Source organism: Schistocerca americana, chromosome 4 (genome assembly GCF_021461395.2).
Source record: "Schistocerca americana isolate TAMUIC-IGC-003095 chromosome 4, iqSchAmer2.1, whole genome shotgun sequence".
Classification (NCBI taxonomy): domain Eukaryota; kingdom Metazoa; phylum Arthropoda; class Insecta; order Orthoptera; family Acrididae; genus Schistocerca; species Schistocerca americana.
The window spans coordinates 321,081,137-321,101,387 of NC_060122.1; the positions used below are offsets into that span (position 1 = coordinate 321,081,137).

Consider the following 20,251-nt stretch of genomic DNA (forward strand, 5'->3'; position numbering starts at 1 on the left):
GCCTGAACAGTTCCTTCCAAGCTGTCGCTGTGCATCTTTCCCTTTCTGGATACACCTTCTCTCTTTGTACTGTATACATTCCATCGTCCACACCAATGGCACGAGCTGATCTCCTTCATCTTCTTGGTCAGCTTCTGCCCCCTATTTGCTGGTTGGGGACTTCAATGCCCACCACCTGCTTTGGGGATCTCCACATCCTTGTCCGCGTGGCTCACTATTGATAGATGTCTTCCACCAAGCGGATCTTGTTTGGCTCAACACTGGGGATCCTACATTTTTGTCTGCCTCCACGACAAATATTCCTCATTTGGACCTTTCGGTCGGTACTGTTCCGCTAGCTCGGCGCTTCGAATGGTTGGCCCTTGCTGATACACACTCGAGTGACCACTTTCCATGTGTCCTTCGATTGCAGCCACAACTGCCGTATATGCGCCTGCGACACTAGAAGTTTGCCCAAGCCGATTGGACACTTTTTTCATCTCTAGCGACATTCGATGACTGTCACTTTCCTAGCGTTGACGATGAGGTCACTCATATTACAGAGGTTATTCTTACAGCTGCGGAACGTTCAATACCTCGCACTTCCGAATTGCCCCGGCGCCCCGCAGTTCCTTGGTGGAACGAGGCATGCCGTGACCCAATACGTGAGCGGCGATGTGCTCTTCGCGTTTTCAGACACCATCCTACTTTGGCCAACTGTATCTGCTATAAGCAGTTCCGTGTGCGATGCTGTCGCGTCATCCGCTATAGCAAGAAGGCAAGCTAGGACTTCTTTACTAGCTCATTTAACACCTTCACTCCCTCTTCGGAAGTTTGGAGTCGGATTCGACGGTTATCTGGTGCACCTAGTTTCTTCGCGGTCTCTGGGCTCACTGTCACGCATTAGACATTAGTGGACCCCGACGCAATTTCGAACTCATTGGGTCAACACTTTGCTGAGATTTCGAGCTCTACAAATTACCCGCCAGCGTTTCTCCCGAAGAAACGTGCAGCGGAAGTGCAACCTCTTGCTTTCTCCTCTCAAAATCGTGAAAGCTATAATACTGTTTTCTCAATGCAGGAACTCCAACATGCACTGTCTTCTTCTCGCTCCTCCGCCCCAGGACCGGATGGTGTCACATCCAAATGTTGCTGCATTTATCATACCATAGTCTGTGTTACCTCCTTCGCCTTTATAATCGAATTTGGACTGACAGTACTCAAACATCTCCCCTCTAGTAGCTATCACCCCATTTGTCTCACGAGTAGTGTGTGTAAGGTTTTGGAGCGTATGGTGAATTGCCGTTTAGCTTGGTGGCTGGAGTCCCACAGTCTTTTAACACCTGCCCAATGCGGTTTCCGAAAGCATCGTTCTGCAGTTCACCATCTTGTTGCCCTCTCCACTTATATCATGAACAATTTTCTCCGGAAACGCCAAACAGTAGCAATATTTTCCGATCTGGAGAGAGCATACAATACCTGTTGGAGGGCAGGCATCCTCTGCACACTGTTCTCTTGGGGCTTTCAAGGTCAGCTGCCCCTTTTTCTTCACGAATTTATGGCAGAGCGCACATTTAGAGTGCAGGTGAACACTACTCTCTCCCGTACTTTCTCCCAAGAAAACGGGGTACCCCAGGGCTCCGTGCTAAGTGTTGTACTGTTTGCCATTGCCATAAAGCCAATTATGGATTGTCTCCTTCCTGATGTCTCGGGCTCCCTCTTTATGGACGATTTTGCGATCTACTACAGCTTTCAACGGACCAGCCTTCTTGAACGACGTCTTCAAGGATGTCTCGATCGCCTCCAATCTTGGAGCATCGAAACAGGCTTCCGCTTTTCTCCCAGTAAGACGGTTTGTGTTAATTTTTGGCGTCGTACGTAGTTTCTTCCACCTTCCTTACATCTAGGACCTGTCAACCTTCTGTTTTCGGACGTTGCTAAATTCTTGGGTCTAATGTTCGACAGAAAACTGTGCTGGCCCTCCCACGTTTCCTATCTTTCGGATTGCTGTTTGCGATCCCTCAACACCCTCCGTGTCCTGAATGGTACCTCCTGGGGAGCGGACCGAGTGGTCCTTTTCCGCCTCTATCGTGCCTTAGTACGCTCGAAATTGTACTATGGAAGCATAGTTTACTCCTCTGCTCGGCCGTCTATTCTTCGATGTCTCGACTCTATCCACCACCGTGGATTACGTTTAGTGTATGGAGCTTTTTACACCAGCCCTGTGGAAAGCCTTTCTGAGATCAAACATGATGACGTATCTTGGACAGAATTACCTCCTCAATACCAACCAGCATGGATTCCGAAAACATCGATCTTGTGAAATACGACTCGCACTTTTCTCACGTGACATACTGAAGTTTTGGATCAAGGGAGTTAAGTAGATGCAGTATTTCTTGATTTCCGAAAAGTATTTGAGTCAGTGCCACACCTAAGCTTGTTGTCAAAAGTATGATCGGATGGGGTATCAAGTGAAATTTGTGATTTGATTGAGGACTGTTTGGAAGGGAGGATGCAGCATGTTATCTTGGATGGAGAGTCATAGTCACATGTAGAATTATCTTCAGGTGTGCACCAGGGAAGTGTGGTGGGACCCTTGCTGTTCATGTTGTATATTAATGACATTGCAGACAGTATTAACAGCAACATCAGGCTTTTTGCAGATGATTCAGTTACCTGTAATGAAGTACGAGGGCAGTTCAATAAGTAATGCAACACATTTTTTTTCTGAAACAGGGGTTGTTTTATTCAGCATTGAAATACACCAGGTTATTCCCCAATCTTTTAGCTACACACACTATTTTTCAACGTAATCTCCATTCAATGCTACGGCCTTACGCCACCTTGAAATGAGGGCCTGTATGCCTGCACGATACCATTCCACTGGTCGATGTCGGAGCCAACGTCATACTGCGTCAATAACTTCTTCATCATCCGCGTAGTGCCTCCCACGGATTGCGTCCTTCATTGGGCCAAACATGTGGAAATCCGACGGTGCGAGATCGGGGCTGTAGGGTGCATGAGGAAGAACAGTCCACTGAAGTTTTGTGAGCTCCTCTCGGGTGCGATGACTTGTGTGAGGTCTTGCGTTGTCATGAAGAAGGAGAAGTTCGTTCAGATTTTTGTGCCTACGAACACGCTGAAGTCGTTTCTTCAATTTCTGAAGAGTAGCACAATACACTTCAGAGTTGATCGTTTGACCATGGGGAAGGACATCGAACAGAATAACCCCTTCAGCGTCCCAGAAGACTGTAACCATGACTTTACCGGCTGAGGGTATGGCTTTAAACTTTTTCTTGGTAGGGGAGTGGGTGTGGCGCCACTCCATTGATTGCAGTTTTGTTTCAGGTTCGAAGTGATGAACCCATGTTTCATCGCCTGTAACAATCTTTGACAAGAAATTGTCACCCTCAGCCACATGACGAGCAAGCAATTCCGCACAGATGGTTCTTCTTTGCTCTTTATGGTGTTCGGTTAGACAACGAGGGACCCAGCGGGAACAAACCTTTGAATATCCCAACTGGTGAACAATTGTGACAGAACTACCAACAGAGATGTCAAGTTGAGCACTGAGTTGTTTGATGGTGATCCGTCGATCATTTCGAACGAGTGTGTTCGCACGCTCCGCCATTGCAGGAGTCACAGCTGTGCACGGCCGGCCCGCACGCGGGAGATCAGACAGTCTTGCTTGACCTTGCGGCGATGATGACACACGCTTTGCCCAACGACTCACCGTGCTTTTGTCCACTGCCAGATCACCGTAGACATTCTGCAAGCGCCTATGAATATCTGAGATGCCCTGGTTTTCTGCCAAAAGAAACTCAATCACTGCCCGTTGTTTGCAACGCACATCCGTTACAGACGCCATTTTAACAGCTCCGTACAGCGCTGCCACCTGTCGGAAGTCAATGAAACTATACGAGACGAAGCGGGAATGTTTGAAAATATTCCACAAGAAATTTCCGGTTGTTTCAACCAAAATTGGCCGAGAAAAAAAATGTGTTGCATTACTTATTGAACTGCCCTCGTACTATCGGAAAGATGCTGCATAAATATCCATTCAGATCTCGATAAGTTTTCAACTTGGTGCAAAGATGGGCAACTTGCTCTAAATTTTCAGAAATGTAAAATTTCCCACTTCACAAAATGATAAAGCATAGTATCCTATGACTATACTATTAATGAGTCACTGTTGGCTGGAGTCGGCCAACCCATACAAGTACCTGGGCATAATACCTTGTAGCGATATGTAATGGAATGATCATGTAGGTTCAGTCGTGGGTAAAGTGGATGTAAGACTTCTGTTCATTGGTAGAATGATGGGAAAATGCCATCTGTCTACAAAGGAGATTACTTACAAATCACTCGTGCGATCGGTTCTAGAATATTGCTCAAGAGTGTTGGGCCTGTACCAGACATAACTGACAAGGGATATTTAATGTCTACAGAGGAGGACAGCACAGATGGTCATAGGTTTGTTTATTCTGTGGGTGAGTGTCACAGAGTTATTGAAGGAACTGAACTAGAAGTCACTTGAAGATTATTAATAAACTTTCTCAGATAGTTTGTCAAGAACCTGCTTTAAGTGATTACTCAAGGAATATACTACAAACCCCTACATTTCCCTCGCAGAGGGATTTGTGAGGATAAGTAGAATAATTACTACACTCACACAGATGCGTCCAATCAATCATTCTTCGTGCACTCCATATGTGAATGGTGCAGGCAGAAACCTTGGTAACTGATACAATAGGACGCAACCTCAGCTTTGCTCCTCATGGTGGCTTGCAGAGTATAGATGTAGATGTAGAATGATAATGAATGCTAAAAATATTTTAGTGTTTGGACAACGTCTTTTTTTCTGAAGTTGAAAACACGCATTGACACAGGCACATCTCATACACAGATGGCCAAGGTCTCCAGGCAATAAGTTTTCTACTTCAGAATGGGGACTTTGTCCAAAAACTAAAATATTTCTAGCATTCTTTTTCATTGTGCTTGGTGGCAGCTCAACTTGTGATATATACGGTGAGTAGCAATCTATCCTCTCCATATTCTTACTATTCCATCCTGGACTTTCCACTGCAGTAAAGAAATTGATAATTAAATTACATATTAAAATGAAGCAGTTGTTAAAATTGTATCCTGATGTTCTCACAAAAAATCTGTGGCATGGACTCAAGCTGCACACACAGAATTTTCTTCCTTTTTTTCTCCCAGGGGGTCTACTGATATTATGGGCAAAAGAGGGGCTAACTTGGCTAAAAATTCTGTACAGAATCTGATAGGGGTTGCATCTTTGGTCTGCACTAAGCAGTGATTTCAGCTGTTTCCCAGTGCCACTTGCACAAATGTCACTCACCTTCGCAATGGTATAAGCAGTAAACTGGGGTGTACATCTAATTTTTTTAGTAAAGGAACTTTTGGAAATGGAGCTCAGTATTTCTGCTTTAGTTCTGCTGGCCTCAGTTTCAATTCCTGTTTCATCCGCCAGTGTCTGGATGAGATCTTTATTGCCACTGATAGCCTTTTCAAATGACCAGAATGTCGTTGGATTTTGTGACATCTTTCAATAACAGTAGTCACACATTGTCTACTATAGTAGTTGTTAAAGGCTTTGCACATTGTAGAATTGGCAGCCAGATGTGTTAAATTTAGCATTTCATTATCTGTATTTAGCTCTCTGCTTTGTCTTACATGTATGCAGTAGTTGATGTTCCTTCACAAAGACTGAGCACTGCAGAAGTTCCCTCATACCCACAAATGTTCTACTGGATTACATATCTATCCAGTACATGGTCTACTAATCATTAAAACTTGAGCCATAATTCTACACTTTCTGAAGATGATTGTTTAAAGTTTATCTCTGAGATATGACACTACTTCCTCTTCATCTAGGGTTTTAATTGTCCTTGGCATTTCGCTAATCATTGTTGTTACAATTCCCTTACGGCCACTGATAGTTTAATATTTTTGTTTGTATGGCCATCTTCCACGGCAGCTGTTGAAATCAGTTGTTATTGGTTTTCTGTCTTGAGTTTGCTGCAATTTAATTAAAGAGAATTACACCAGATGTGTTTCGCTTTTATTGATTAAGCATCTTCCGTGATTATTGTTTTTTTCTTCACGTTCTCCACACAACTGCTTCTTCCCTCCTCGCTAACAGCAGTTTGTGTGAAAAGACTTCGTTTCACATATGCACTTGGCAGTTTTTACCATTCTGCGGTATTTCTTGCATTGCATTTGGATTATTTACACTTCACCTTTGGGACCTGAAGTTATGTGCATTTCTCATCCTGCACATTATAAACACTGTAATATTGAGTAGTGTGAGAAATACTCACAACTCCAGTTCAGTTTACAATGATGAAGCATAAATAACCAAAATGCACCACAAGAAATACTGCAGAGTGGCAAAAACTGCCAAGTGCATATGTGAAACCAAGTCTCTTGAAGTCAACCACTGCTAGCAAGGTCTGGTGTAGGTCTAATTCTCTTTAATTAAAAATTGCAGTAAGTTCAAGATGGAAAACAAGCAATAACTGATACTAGTTTAAAATCAGACATTCTCAAAGTGGTCAGATACAGATATATTTGTTGCCATTAGATTTAGTATAGTCCCATCACAAATTGATTCCCAAAAAATCTCTTCTAGGTAGTCTCTGAAGAATGCATTGTTTCACAAATCTTGGTAGATTTGAGTTTCTTGTCTGAGACAAATACACCACCTCTGTTACCCAGTAGCCTAATTTTCGATATACATTTAAATCCTGTTAATGCATTGTGCAATCCAAACAGCACTGCTGACCATCAGTCCACAAGTCCATTGCGTGCCACATTATAGAGGCCTTAAGGGGTGTTGTAGGCGTTCAACAATGCAGTTTGCAACTGCACAAAATGAAGTCCTTGTCGTTTGTATCTTGTACAGCTTGACCATTGCAAGAAATATTTCTGCCTCCCGTTGCTGAACCTGGTCAGAAGTCACTTGTGGGGAGGGGAGGAGGATAGCCAAAACATGAAATTCAATAGCAGTTGAATGTGCACTCCACATTCTCAGAGGTTTGTGTTTCCTGTGGATTACTTCGGCCACATAATGTACCTTTGTCACCACAAGGCAGTCCCATTAGTTGTGTGAGACTGCGCGTCAACCTACTAATGATGTGTGAGAATTGTGATTCTAGGATGTCAGAATTTCTGAGTGGAGCTCATATGTACCATGTTGCAAACTTTTAGTGGGGAGTGGAGGTCTTAGTCAGTGTACGGTAGTCCTTCTGTGTACTTTCAACACTCAGTACAGATTTTCAGATAGCTGAATCCAGGTAGAGGTCAAAACCCATCATAGTATAAGGGCGAGCAATGTGGCCTCTGTTAACATGCTGACTTGTCACTTTATATCCACTCCTCAGTATCTGGCAGTGGCATGTGATGCGAGTGCAGGACCGTCTTGCCCTTCAGCAAGTCCTTTAACTCCTTGTCATCAGATCTGCAGAGTCCACAGCTGGTTAAATGCTTTCCACTCTAAACAAAGAATAGGCAATGGCTCTTTTTGAACCACTGGAGTTTAGAGTATCTGTTGCAAATTTCAAAATAAAATTTAATTGGGTTGCAGTGCAGAATAGTTATTTTGTGGCTCCAAAAGTGGGAAGTCAGTGGCTGATGGTGTGTATATAATGTGAAAGCATGTCCTCCCGCAATGAATTGGAAGTATCTGCTTCATAGGCTCTGCTAAGTTCTGTGTAAAATTGTGACCAAGAGTGATGCTTCTCTGTGATATCCCTGGAGAAGAAATCCAAAATTTTCCTGTACCCATTTACATTTTGTTGTAGCACAGCAATGACATTGTGGGATGGGGCATTGGAAAAAATCGCAAGGGGGGGCTTGGGCAATCTGATTCACAAGGAGGGTAGCTTGCATAAGGCTTATCTGGGAGCCTTCAAAAGCTGTCTGTAGCTCATTGGTCCAAGTGACAGAGGTGAAAACATGCAGTTTGGGGCCAGAGAGAATGGCATGGAGTGTCACCTGGGTCCCAGGAACTTGGGTTACAGAAGATAAGTTTCAGCCCCAGATACTGACACACATTGTGCATTGTTGAAAGGGATGGGTAAGTTGTAATTGCCATAATGTGCTCAGCTTGTGGATATGTACCAGTCACAGAAACTCAGAATCCTAAGAATGCGTTAGCACCAATGACAGATTTGAGGATTCTGTACCTTTTAAACCATAGGAAAACTGTACACAGTTGTCCGTAATGTTATTCCGAGGATAAAACACACACACACACACACACACACACACACACACACACACACACACACGTACACACGTGAAATAGAAGTCGAATCCCCTCAAAACTTAATTGATAAAGCACTGAAAAGTCTGTGCCACCTTCTGTACGACATACATTATGGCTGAAAATTCAGATAGTTAAAAGAGGTTAGTTACTGCAGTTTTAATGATGGTCTCAGTTGCCACAGTGCTTGGTTATAAACTTTTAATACTTCCAACATAGAGAAAATGGAGCATACCAGTTGTCACTCAAAATCTCCTATGTGGTGCATGGGGTACAGGTTTTCAATCGTCTGAGCACTGAGTTGCCACCAAAGGGGCACCAGCTGTTTGTTTTCTTTTGTACAAGGAGGAGAGAACCCCAGTTCCTTTCTGATGGTCATGCCTTACCTGCTTGTATCATTGCACAGGATTCTGCTTTTGCTGTACAGAGTTTGCTGGGGAGGGGGGGGGGGGGGGGGGGGGCTAATGTCTGGGCCATTTGAAAGCAAAAGGACAGGTTGTGGTCCTAATGTGAAGCACTGTTGAGTGGTTGGACTGTGATATTTGTGTAGATAGGAGTAAACTGTTTGCAGCTATTGTGTTGCAATTTGTGTGCAGTTGCCATAGCATGTGCCTCTAATACACACAATTCTGGGTCAGTATCTATCAGAAACTGCATATTAGTGGTTCTGTTTGTTAGCACTAAATGTTGAGATAGTTTCCCAAGTTGTTGCTAATATACTTACTCATCGTATGTGGAAGGCTGCCATTCGTATGTCCCACCCAGGAATATGACAATGTGCACTTAAATACACTGCTGATAAAACAACCGTGGTGTAAACACTTATTCTGATCTAGGAAGAACCACATGCTAGACTGTCTTTGAGATGGCTCGCAGTCTTGTCATTTGTATATGCCAAGCAATGTAAATTGTTGAGATGTGAGATGGTGATGGCTCTGCCAGGCCATTAATTGGGAATTGCAGACTGATCTTGTAGCTGTCCATCTTCTCTCTAGTGGGCATTGCCTACAGAGTGATGGCCTCAATTACTTTGCCTGCGATCTCTTGACATCTAGCTGGAGTTCATCTCGTTCATTACCAAGAGCAGGATGTGGTGCATCTACAGCAAATGAGACATCTATATGGATCATAGGCGTAAGCAAGGTGCAGGGATGTTGCAGAAACGTTGACAGCTTCCTGCTGCCAGTTTCATTCATTTGCATAATTTATTCTAAGCTTTGCATGAGAGCAAAATCCACCAAATGTGCTTGTCATTCCATGCGTCATTCTCTCTGGAGGCAGACATGTTAGTGATAAGGTGGGTAAGCTTGCCCATAGAGCAGCCATCATATTTGCATATTTGGTGGTCATGTTATCCTAGTGGTTACATGTTTGTGAACTGTAGGAATAGATAATCTATAAAGAGTGCTAGTGCTGTAAGTGCCATGTGTTTCACTCAAAACTTGAGGCCATAGGCAGGTAAAGGTGGTGTTGACTGCTGGCAGTCAGTGTCTGAGTGCCTGGACACCAGCTTCCCTAGGTGCATGACTGTGGCAACTCCTGTAGCTGCATCATAGGTGGTCACTCTGACTTTGACCATATTTGTGGCTGCTCCTGGTGTCACTGCTGCAGTGTGGCCTCTGTTCCATGTTGTACCGCTGCTGATTGCACAGTAGCTGCTGCTGTTTCATCAGTTGTTGCTGGTGCCGTAATTGTTGCTGTAGATGTTCTAATGGTTGTTGTTGTTGATATGTGATAGTTCTATCAGGGTTGCTACATAGTAGGTACTTAATAAACAGTTAACTTCACCTAAAGACTCTTTATTGGTGTGTAGAACTAAATGATATCTACCTGTCACATATATTATCATTTCCTAGTTATTCCATGTTACACACGTCAGGCAGCCTCGCACATTTAATCCTTACACTATGGCAGGTAGCCATTTACTTGCTACTGGAGAGTGTGGTCTTTCCAGCAATGGTCTTTCACAACATTGCCAATGGATAGGTGTGGAGTGGTCTGCAATCTGAAATCACTACATCATATCTTCCTCCCATTATGACATCATTTAAAATCATCTTTGTTGAATACATTGCTGAGACTTCTAATTGTCAGTAATGCTTAGAATATGAAGTTGAAACATTTGTGGATAAGTTCATAATTCAGTAATTTTCTGGCAGGCAGGTAGTGCACTGAGAATTCCTTATATTCACTTCCCATTTCTTATTGAGATATTCGGAAAAATTGTCATGTAAAATTTTTCAGCTGGTATGAACAGAGATTGCCCAAGGGCACTGCTTTCTGGTAGTCATTTATGTCTTGCACCAAAAGTTGGCAGTGTAACGTTTTAAACCCAGTTTTTTTTTTTTCTTCCAGTAACTCAGATGTGAAAGTGGGTAGTAAGTTGATAGTAAATACTCCATATAATTGTACTTGCATTAATAAGCATTAATGTGGGACTGAGTTAATCTCTTTTCTGAAGCCATGACTTCCAAAATGTCATGTGGAAAGGTGCAAGTTCTGTTTCTCACAACTGATAGTTTCCAGAATCCACAGTATTCTGTGTGGAACAACTCATTCTGTTAGAGAATTCATTAAATTCCAGCCCAGATTATCTTCTAAGACTCTGCAACAGATACATGTGTCACACATTGGATATGGGTCACTGGGTCACTTCTGCTACCTGTTTGTAGGTAGGTATGGCCTGTACTTGCTTCCAGCTACCGGGCAAAGTTGTTTTTTTTTTTTTTTTCCTTCAAAGTATCTATGGTATATTGCGATTAAAAGAGGGAATAATTTGGTCCCAAATTCTTGACTGATATGGATACGGTCAATGCCATGGACCTTGATTTCAGTGATTAAACCTGTGTCTTCAAACAACTTGTATTGTTACTGTTTCGAAGGAGAGTTAAGAGAAGGGGTATGGTGGACACGTCTGCCCAACATCTTTCAAAATCTTGTTAAAGAACACTTCATTCTGCATGAAAAATAGTAAGTAATATGAGTACGTAATGTGTCACTCGCATACTTGTATGTTCAATATTATTTTAACAATTTTCTTGTGCTGATCTGCTGCTGCTATGTATTCACCTCAAAATGAAAATGAATAAAATTAAGCAAGTGAATTATTATGAAATGAAGTTAACAATTTTCCATGTAAAACTTAATCATGCCAGTTCGGTTAAAGAATAGTACATCTCCTGCAGGTGTACTTCACTTTACCAGTTAAAACTTCACAATCTGATGAAAATAACATAATAATTAGATAGTGCTGTACTACTTCTTTAATGATGGACTCATTAATTTCACACATTTACACTGCATTTGTGAATTACAACATAAAAATGTTCAAAACAGAAACATTTCTGGCACCAGCTGCAGGAAAGAAACTGCACAATGTGATGCAATGAACAAAGCGTGTTTCCAATGTCAAAACAGTATTTCACAATCCTCTTACTCACTCTGTTGCATAGTACTTCACACTCGGGCATGACACGACTGCAGTCGGGTAAAATGAGTAACAAACAAGAGATAGGCATAGAAGTTTAAAAACTGTACTTTCAAAAGGTTGTAACTATGTACAAACAGAATTATGGCCCAAATTTTTGTCTGGATTCAATTGCTGGTTCTTATATCTTGCAATATCATGCTGTTTTCTTCTTAAAATGTGAGGTCAAGGCGATTGTGATTTGTTGAAAGTTCAGTCATTGGTGATGATGGACATATATACTACAAAAAACTATCAGTGCATAGGACTGGGTCAGTACTTAAAATTACCTATCGACTGTTCAGTGGCAAAATTAATTTAATTGTGGCACAAAACACAGTTCATATTTACATGAATTCGTCACATTTCATGCTAAACATAATCATTTAGTAATTCTAAACATAATCCTTTAGTAATTCATTATAGTGGATTACACTTAATTATTTAATTTAATCCAGTCCATAACAAGCATTGCCATGCAATGTTTAACAGTCACTCATTTTGATGACAGTGACTTTTTGCAAATGTCAATGCACATACTTTGATATACAGAATGTGCATGAATGTGGTGTGAACCAGCATGGAGTGCACCCAACATAGGTCTTACTGGTGGGCTTTCTAGCAGCGAACTTTTGGGTGATGTCAGACTGCTTTAGGGGCATATGAATGAGTGGTTGTTTTTAAACTACATTATGCTTTGAAAATTGGCTAGGCTGTATTTTACTGTTTTGTATGAACTTAAAGAGCAGACAGGACTAGATTGTAGACAGTGTTGCTGGTTAGAAATTCAGGAAAGTACTTGGAAACTACTAATCTTCCATGATGTGGCTCCCTAATTTACATGTCTGATTGCCATATGATAAACTGGGGTAAATTACCTGAAATTATTACTGAGTTACTTAATTAGTGCTGTGAACAATATTATACAGAAGTATGTACTCGAAAATAAGTTAAACAGTCGTTAGGGTAAAAACTACAGTCAAAATTGGTAGTGACTCAGAAATTAAAGTTTAATTATTTTGAAAGATAATTACAGTAGTTGTAGGCAAATTAAAATATGTCACTGGAGAGTCAGAATGCAGGTTTTGCATGTTGCAGACTGTAGTACTTAAATCACTTAATAATATTTCCAAATTATGAGTGTCCAATTGAAAACTGATTATATCAACATAAACAGAACAATGAAAATAAGTCTGAATAATAAAATTCAAGATAAATTAATCTAAATAAGATATAGAGGTTTTTGTGTCATTTGCCAATAGGTAAATTTATTGAAAATAAGAAAAAAATTGGTTATTATTGGGAATAGAAAAGGCATAACAGATGAGAAGAATCCAGTATGCTATGTGACATTGACAGTAATAGCACTCACCTCTGCAGTGCTGCAGTAGTTAAATTCGGGCTTCGTAATCATGTGAGGGTAGGCTGAAAACAAATGCACACGTACTTGTAGGACATGAACGAAACAGCTAGAAAGATTGGACAAAAAGTACATTTAAAAAATTCTTAAGCTTTAAAATCATATTAATTTTTTCACACGGTTACCGTTCGGTCTACCCTATTTCTCCCGACCTATGAAAAGGTAACATTCCAGCACAAACTTTCTTCCAACTTTTCTTAAGTCAAGCTCTTTACAACTGCCTTCACCTCATCGTCCAGGTCTAACGATTACGCTTGAGGTCTGTCTTGAGTAGAAAAAAATAAAGATCGCAACGTCTAGAGAGTAAGGAGGTTATGGAGTCATTTCAAACTTAGTTTTCGTGGAGCCTCTTCAGTTCTGTGCGAGGTGTGTAGGCAAGGATTGTCCTGTTGCAAGATTATTGGCACTAGGCTGCCTCAAAAGCTATATTTTGCAAGGTGAGGAAATTTGTCGGAGCATGCTGTGGAGTACACCTGCGTCTTTCACTGTCCAGTGTGGCCCGAGGGCTGCTATGTGAAATGTTTTCCGAGGCCTTGAGGCAGTGCATGTCAGAATGTAAAAAATGAAAGTGACTCTTCTTATACTTAGACAACTGTACACGATAGTGATAAGAGAAATATCTTCAGTGAAAATATTGTGCTATTGAAATAGAGAAATATTTAAACTTTCTTAAATTTGGTTTTCACGCTACTCAATATTTATCATAACATATCTCCTAAACTATGTGTCATACAGCAACATAATTTTATAGTTAGTTACAGTAGTTCATGTTGATAATGTGTGCACACTTTCTGGCCAATAGAGTTGCTGACAGTGAGATAATAAATTAAAATGTCACATGGCAAGGAATTTTTTGCAAACCAACATCAAAATATAGTAAGCAGCAAATCGTTTTCCTTCACATTTTCTGTGGGGGATCAAAGTGAGGAAAAGTTTTGTAAAGATTTGAATTTATTTTAAATTTTGCTGGAAGTTGGAGGGTCACACAGTTTCCCCCAGATGAGACAATATTGTGTGGTTCATTGACGCGACGTGAGTTCCAGCATGCTATGAGGAACATCTTGTTGTTATAAGTGCAGTGCAGTGCGACAGTAGGAGTAAAGGCAAAACATGCAGTGCAGTGATTGATATAAGAACTTGTTAATTTTGGCACTCTGAAAATATATGGAAGCTAGGGAAGAGGAGGAAATTTGGGAAGAGTACTCGGGAAGTGCAAAGCAGTCACACAGATCTTCTTAAATTATGAATAAGAATGAGCATCAAACATTGTAGTAACAATAGTTTCTTGTTGTAGAGGAATGCCAGTTCCCAATGCCTTGTGTAACACACACAGTATCAGAAATTAAGAACTGACCAAGGACAACATGGTACCGTTGGTAGGTGCTGGCAGTTACACCAGAGTTGATGGATTCACTGACCAACTTAATCATTGTTCACAGTACTGATCATGATAACAACATCCAACTCACTATAGCACTGAACTCCTTTTACGTTTAGTTTCTCAACTCGGTGTCAGCCATGTTCGATAAAATATTCGTTTCAGATACAAATTCAGTAAGCAGCTCATGCTATAGAGCAGAGAAGTGGTCAGCTGACATATCTGGCGAATGTTTCAGTAATAGGATTGGAAGAATTACCTATTCTCTTGCTGCTTGTGTGCACAAAACAAATACTCTAGTTATTGCCTAGTAGTTGCTACTGCTCAGACTTACTAGCTCCTCCAACCAAGCAAATCACTGTGATGTGTGGGACATATTCCTCCTGAAGGCCATAAGTATTTCCTGCAAGTAGAGCCCCCAGTGGCATAGTGTTACCCACACCATAGGAACAGTTTGGTATGTTGGCATTGTGCGAGTAGGGGGCGCATTTTACACATTGTGTTGTGGGAATTTGCCACAGCTAGGAAAACATAGCTTAATATGTTCAAACTCAACAGTGGAACTGTTTTAGGGTATTACTGTTGCACTCTTACCAGACAATTAGTCACATAGACTCTGTGAGCATCTTGGGATGCAGTCAAGATTTTTCCCTTCCCCCCAGATGGTTATTTTGAACAAATTCACCTGAAGAGAAGACAGAAGTCGACATTCAGCACTCTCTTTTCCTCTTCAGGGCCATGATGGTGGACACACAGCTCGCCTACATCTAGTGGATTCTCTGCAAATCATACTGAAGTGTGTCTCGGAGGGTTCATCGAACTGCTTTCACACTAATTCTCTGTTGTTCCACTCTCGAACAGCTTGTGGAAGAAACATACCCATGTCTTTCATGTAAGCTCTGATTTCCCTCCCCATGTAAGTCAGCATCAACAAAATATTTTCGCACCCCGAGGAGAAAGTTGGAAGTCAAAATTTCACGAGAAAATCCTGGAGCAAATGAAAAATGCCTTTGTTTTAATGATTTCCACCCGAAATTCTGTATCGTGTTTGTGACACTCTCCCCCCCCTATTTCTCAATAGTATAAAATGTCCTACTCTTCTTTGTACTTTCTCAATGTACTCTGTTAATCCTATCTGGTAAGGATCCCACATTGAACAGCAATACCCCAAATGATGATGGACAAGCATAGTGTAGGCAGCCTCTTTAGTAGATCTGCTGTGTTGCGCCAATAAAATGCAGTCTTCATTCACCTTCCCCACAACATTTTCTGTGTGTTCTTTTCAATTAAAGTTGTTTGTAATTCCTGAGTATTTAGGTTAATTTGCAACTTTTAGATTTGATTGATTTACGGTGTAACGAAGTTTAACAGATCCCTTTTAGCACTCAGGCGGATGACCTCAAGCTTTTCATTATTTAGGATCAATTGCAAATTTTCGCGGCATACAGATACCTTATCTAAATCATTTTGCAATTGATTTTGATGTTCTGATGACTTTACTAGATGATAAATGACAGCATCGTCTGCAAGCAACCTAAGACGGCTGCTCAGATTGTCTCTTAAATCATTTATCTTTATAAGGAACAGCAGAGGGCACTACCTTGGACAATGCCAGAAATCACTTCTGTTTTACTCCATGACTTTTCATCAGTTATACAAACTGTGACCTCTCTGACAGGAAATCACGGATCCAGTCACATAACTGAGAATAGCACACAATTTGATTACAAGCCACTTGTAGGTATGGTGTCAAAAGCCTTCTGAAAATCTAGGAATGTGGAATCAGTTTGAAATCCATTGTTGATAGCACTTAACACTTCGTAACAGCAAAGAGCAAGTTCTTTCACAAGAGTGATGTTTTAAATCCCTGTTGACTGTGTGTCAATATTCCACTCTTTGAGAGGTAATTCATAATATTCTAAAATTCTACTGCACGTCACCATTAATGATACGGGCCTGTAATTTAGTGGATTGCTCCTATTGCCTTTCTTGAATATTTGTGTGACCTGTGTAACTTTCCAATTTTTGGGTACTGATCTTACATCAAACAAGCAGTTGTATATGATTAAGTATGGAGTTATTGTATCAGCATACTCTGAAATGAACCTAATTGCTGTACAATCTGGTCTGGAAGGCTTGCTTTTATTAAGTGGTTTAAATGGCTTCACTACTCGGAGGATGTCTACTTCTAAGTTAAAACATTATTTATTGCTAAGAGGTCAGGTGTGTTTTCACAACCATTTACTGTTTGAGTGGTCTCATGAACTATGTGCTCGAGTGGTCTCGTGAACTATGTGCTCAAAATAATTTTCAGAGAATGCATTTAGTACAATATCAGATGATACATGCATACCTCCTGATTTAAACATGTATTTTCACCAACATATCAAGAGTAAATTGAAGTTACCACCAACTGAAATTATGAGTCAAGTACATGTTTGATATTAGACTCAAGTTTTCACTTCAGTTTCACTACAATATAAACTACTTCGAACAGCAACAAATATGCTACTGTCAACTATATTTAGCCTATCCTTTCTGTCTCTAGTGTTAGCCAGCTTTCATACTTACAAGATTTGAGTATCAGTGCTTCCTATTAGCGCTTGGACTCTGGCAACACAGCTATGGCAATTTACAACTGTTATGCTGATGCTTCCTAGATCTACAGGGTGTTACAAAAAGGTACGGCCAAACTTTCAGGAAGCATTCCTCACACACAAAGAAAGAAAATATGTTATGTGGACATGTCTGGAAACGCTTACTTTCCATGTTAGAGCTCATTTTATTACTTCTCTTCAAATCACGTTAATCATGGAATGGAAATACACAGCAACAGAACTTACCAGTGTGACTTCAAACACTTTGTTACAGGAAATGTTCAAAATGTCCTCCGTTAGCGAGGATACATGCATCCACCCTCCGTCGCATGGAATCACTGATGCAGCCCTGGAGAATGGCGTATTGTATCACAACCATCCACAATACGAGCACGAAGAGTCTCTACATTTGGTACTGGGGTTGCGTAAACAAGAGCTTTCAAATGCCCCCATAAATGAAAGTCAAGAGGGTTGAGGTCAGGAGAGCGTGGAGGCCATGGAATTGGTCCGCCTCTACCAATCCATCGGTCACTGAATCTGTTGTTGAGAAGTGTACGAACACTTCGACTGAAATGTGCAGGAGCTCCATCTTAACCCGGATGAAATCATAACGTGCTCCATTGAGCATAGGTGGAAGAACATGGGGCCCAATCAACACATCACCAACAATGCCTGCCCAAACATTCACAGAAAATCTGTGTTGATGACGTGATTGTACAATTGTGTGCGTATTCTCGTCAGCCCACACCTGTTGATTGTGAAAATTTACAATTTGATCACGTTGGAATGAAGCCTCATCCGTAAAGAGACCATTTGCACTGAAATGAGGATTGACACATTGTTGGATGAACCATTCGCAGAAGTCTACCCGTGGAGGCCAATCAGCTGCTGATAGTGCCTGCAGACGCTGTACATCGTACGGAAACAATTGGTTCTCCCGTAGCACTCTCCATACAGTGACGTGGTCAACGTTACCTTGTACAGCAGCAACTTCTCTAACGCTGACATTAGGGTTATCGTCAAGTGCACAAAGAATTGCCTCGTCCATTACAGGTGTCCTCGTCGTTCTAGGTCTTCCCCAGTCGTGAGTCATAGGCTGGAATGTTCCGTGCTCCCTAAGACGCCGATCAATTGCTTCGAAGGTCTTCCTGTCGGGACACCTTCGTTCTAGAAATCTGTCTCGATACAAATGTGCCGCGCCACGGCTATTGCCCCGTGCTAATCTATACATCAAATGGGCATCTGCCAACTCTGCATTTGTAAACATTGCACTGACTGCAAAACCATGTTCGTGATGAACACTAACCTGTTGATGCTACGTACTGATGTGCTTGATGCTAGTACTGTAGAGCTATGAGTCGCATGTCAACACAAGCATCAAAGTCGACATTACCTTCCTTCAATTGGGCCAACTGGCGGTGAATCGAGGAAGTACAGTACACACTGACGAAACTAAAATGAGCTCTAACATGGAAATTAAGTGTTTCCGGATACGTGTCCACATAACATCTTTTCTTTATTTGTGTGTGAGAAATGTTTCCTGTAAGTTTGGCCGTACTTTTTTGTAACACCCTGTATATCCTTCCTCTGTTTGGCCTGCACCCATTAAGACTGAAGACCTTTTTGTGTTTCCCAAGGCAGTTTAACCTAAGAGACCACCCAGTACACGCCACACAGCACCCATTGCCTGTGTAGCTACCTCTATGTGCAATGGACTCTTGACGTATTTAGTACAAGCTTTGGTGCAAGTTGAGGAATCTGCAGCCCCCGATTCAGACCCTCCATTTGAGTCTGTACCAGGGGTCTGCAATAGGTCCTGTTGACTGTGCTGCAAATGGTCAGCTCTGCTTTCATCTTGCGGAGACAACTAGCAGCCTTTACCACTTCAGATACTGTTCAAAACCTGAGAGAATCTCTTCCAATCCAAAGTGACACACACCACTGGTATCAAAATGAGCCACCACCTGAAATTGGCTGCACCCTGTGTCCTTCATGGCATCTATAACGTCCAATTCCACATCTGGACTCCACCTCATATGCACACGGAGTGCACAGTGGCTTTCTTCCCCTCCTTGGCATGTGGTCACCCATAACACCTAACAGTGGAGCTTCCAGCAATCAATAATACCACCTGTGTGCCTGTCTGGATCCTGCAGGCTGAGAGGTTTTCTATGAAACAGGACAAGCAACTTCATGTGGCTGAGGGACATGGTCAGCCACAGATAGCTTAGTCTGCTACATGCCGAGATGATCTCTCACCCGACCACAGGTGTGGGGTCAACCTCAATGCATGCAGTAACTGGGCATGCCACCAGTGTGGGCTGACTGGCAGACATGTGGGTCATGCTGGGCGTCTGTTGGATCCCTGCGGTCAGCCCACAAAATTCATGCCCATCCACTGTGGCCTCAAGCTATGTAACCAAAGCCAACACAGGCTGGAACTGAGCAAAGTGTCACCACCAAATCAGCTTGCATCCGCACGCTACAGTCACAGTCCCTGTCTCTACTAAAGATGGCAGAAAACTACACTACACAGACAAACAGCTATTGACACATGCTGTGCAAATCTACGGTAGACACTAATGAAAATGCAACAACTGTGTCTTTGTAAATTAGATTAACACGCAGAGATTCAAAAACTGAATACCGAAGCACACTCATCCCTTGTCACATTATTCTAATTGACATCATGTCCTTTGTCATGGTAGCTTTGCAAAAGTTGCTTGCAGCATTCCAGTTGAATTTTTTTGTTCTTTCCTGAAAGACAGCGTAGTACTTACCCTTGGTGCACAGATTTTGCAGAATTCTAGTTGTAAATAGCTGACACTTCCCTTGGATATTCCAGTGTGGTTTGAGATACGCTTTTGAGTGAATCACCAATCATTTTGAATCAAATTGTTGATGAATTTGCAGTTTTTATTGTCTGTGGCAATGATGGACAGCTGTTTTGTCTTTCACCAACAATTATAGCTTTCCCCGGCTTCATAAAATTTTACAGTAGTGCAAAGATTTCCCACTTGCTTTAAATGTTGAGAAATATAAAGCTGTGCTTTTCACCCCCCCCCCCCCCCCCTCCCCAAAAAAAAAAGAGGGAGAGAAAGAGAGCGCTACTACCAGGCTT

General features: G+C 41.7%; 1 protein-coding gene across 1 annotated transcript in view; it reads left to right on the plus strand.

Moving 5' to 3' along the window:
• The window catches only part of LOC124612404 (very-long-chain enoyl-CoA reductase), a 54,193-nt gene that overhangs the window by 14,659 nt on the left and 19,283 nt on the right, over window positions 1–20,251 (plus strand). The window lies entirely within an intron of this gene.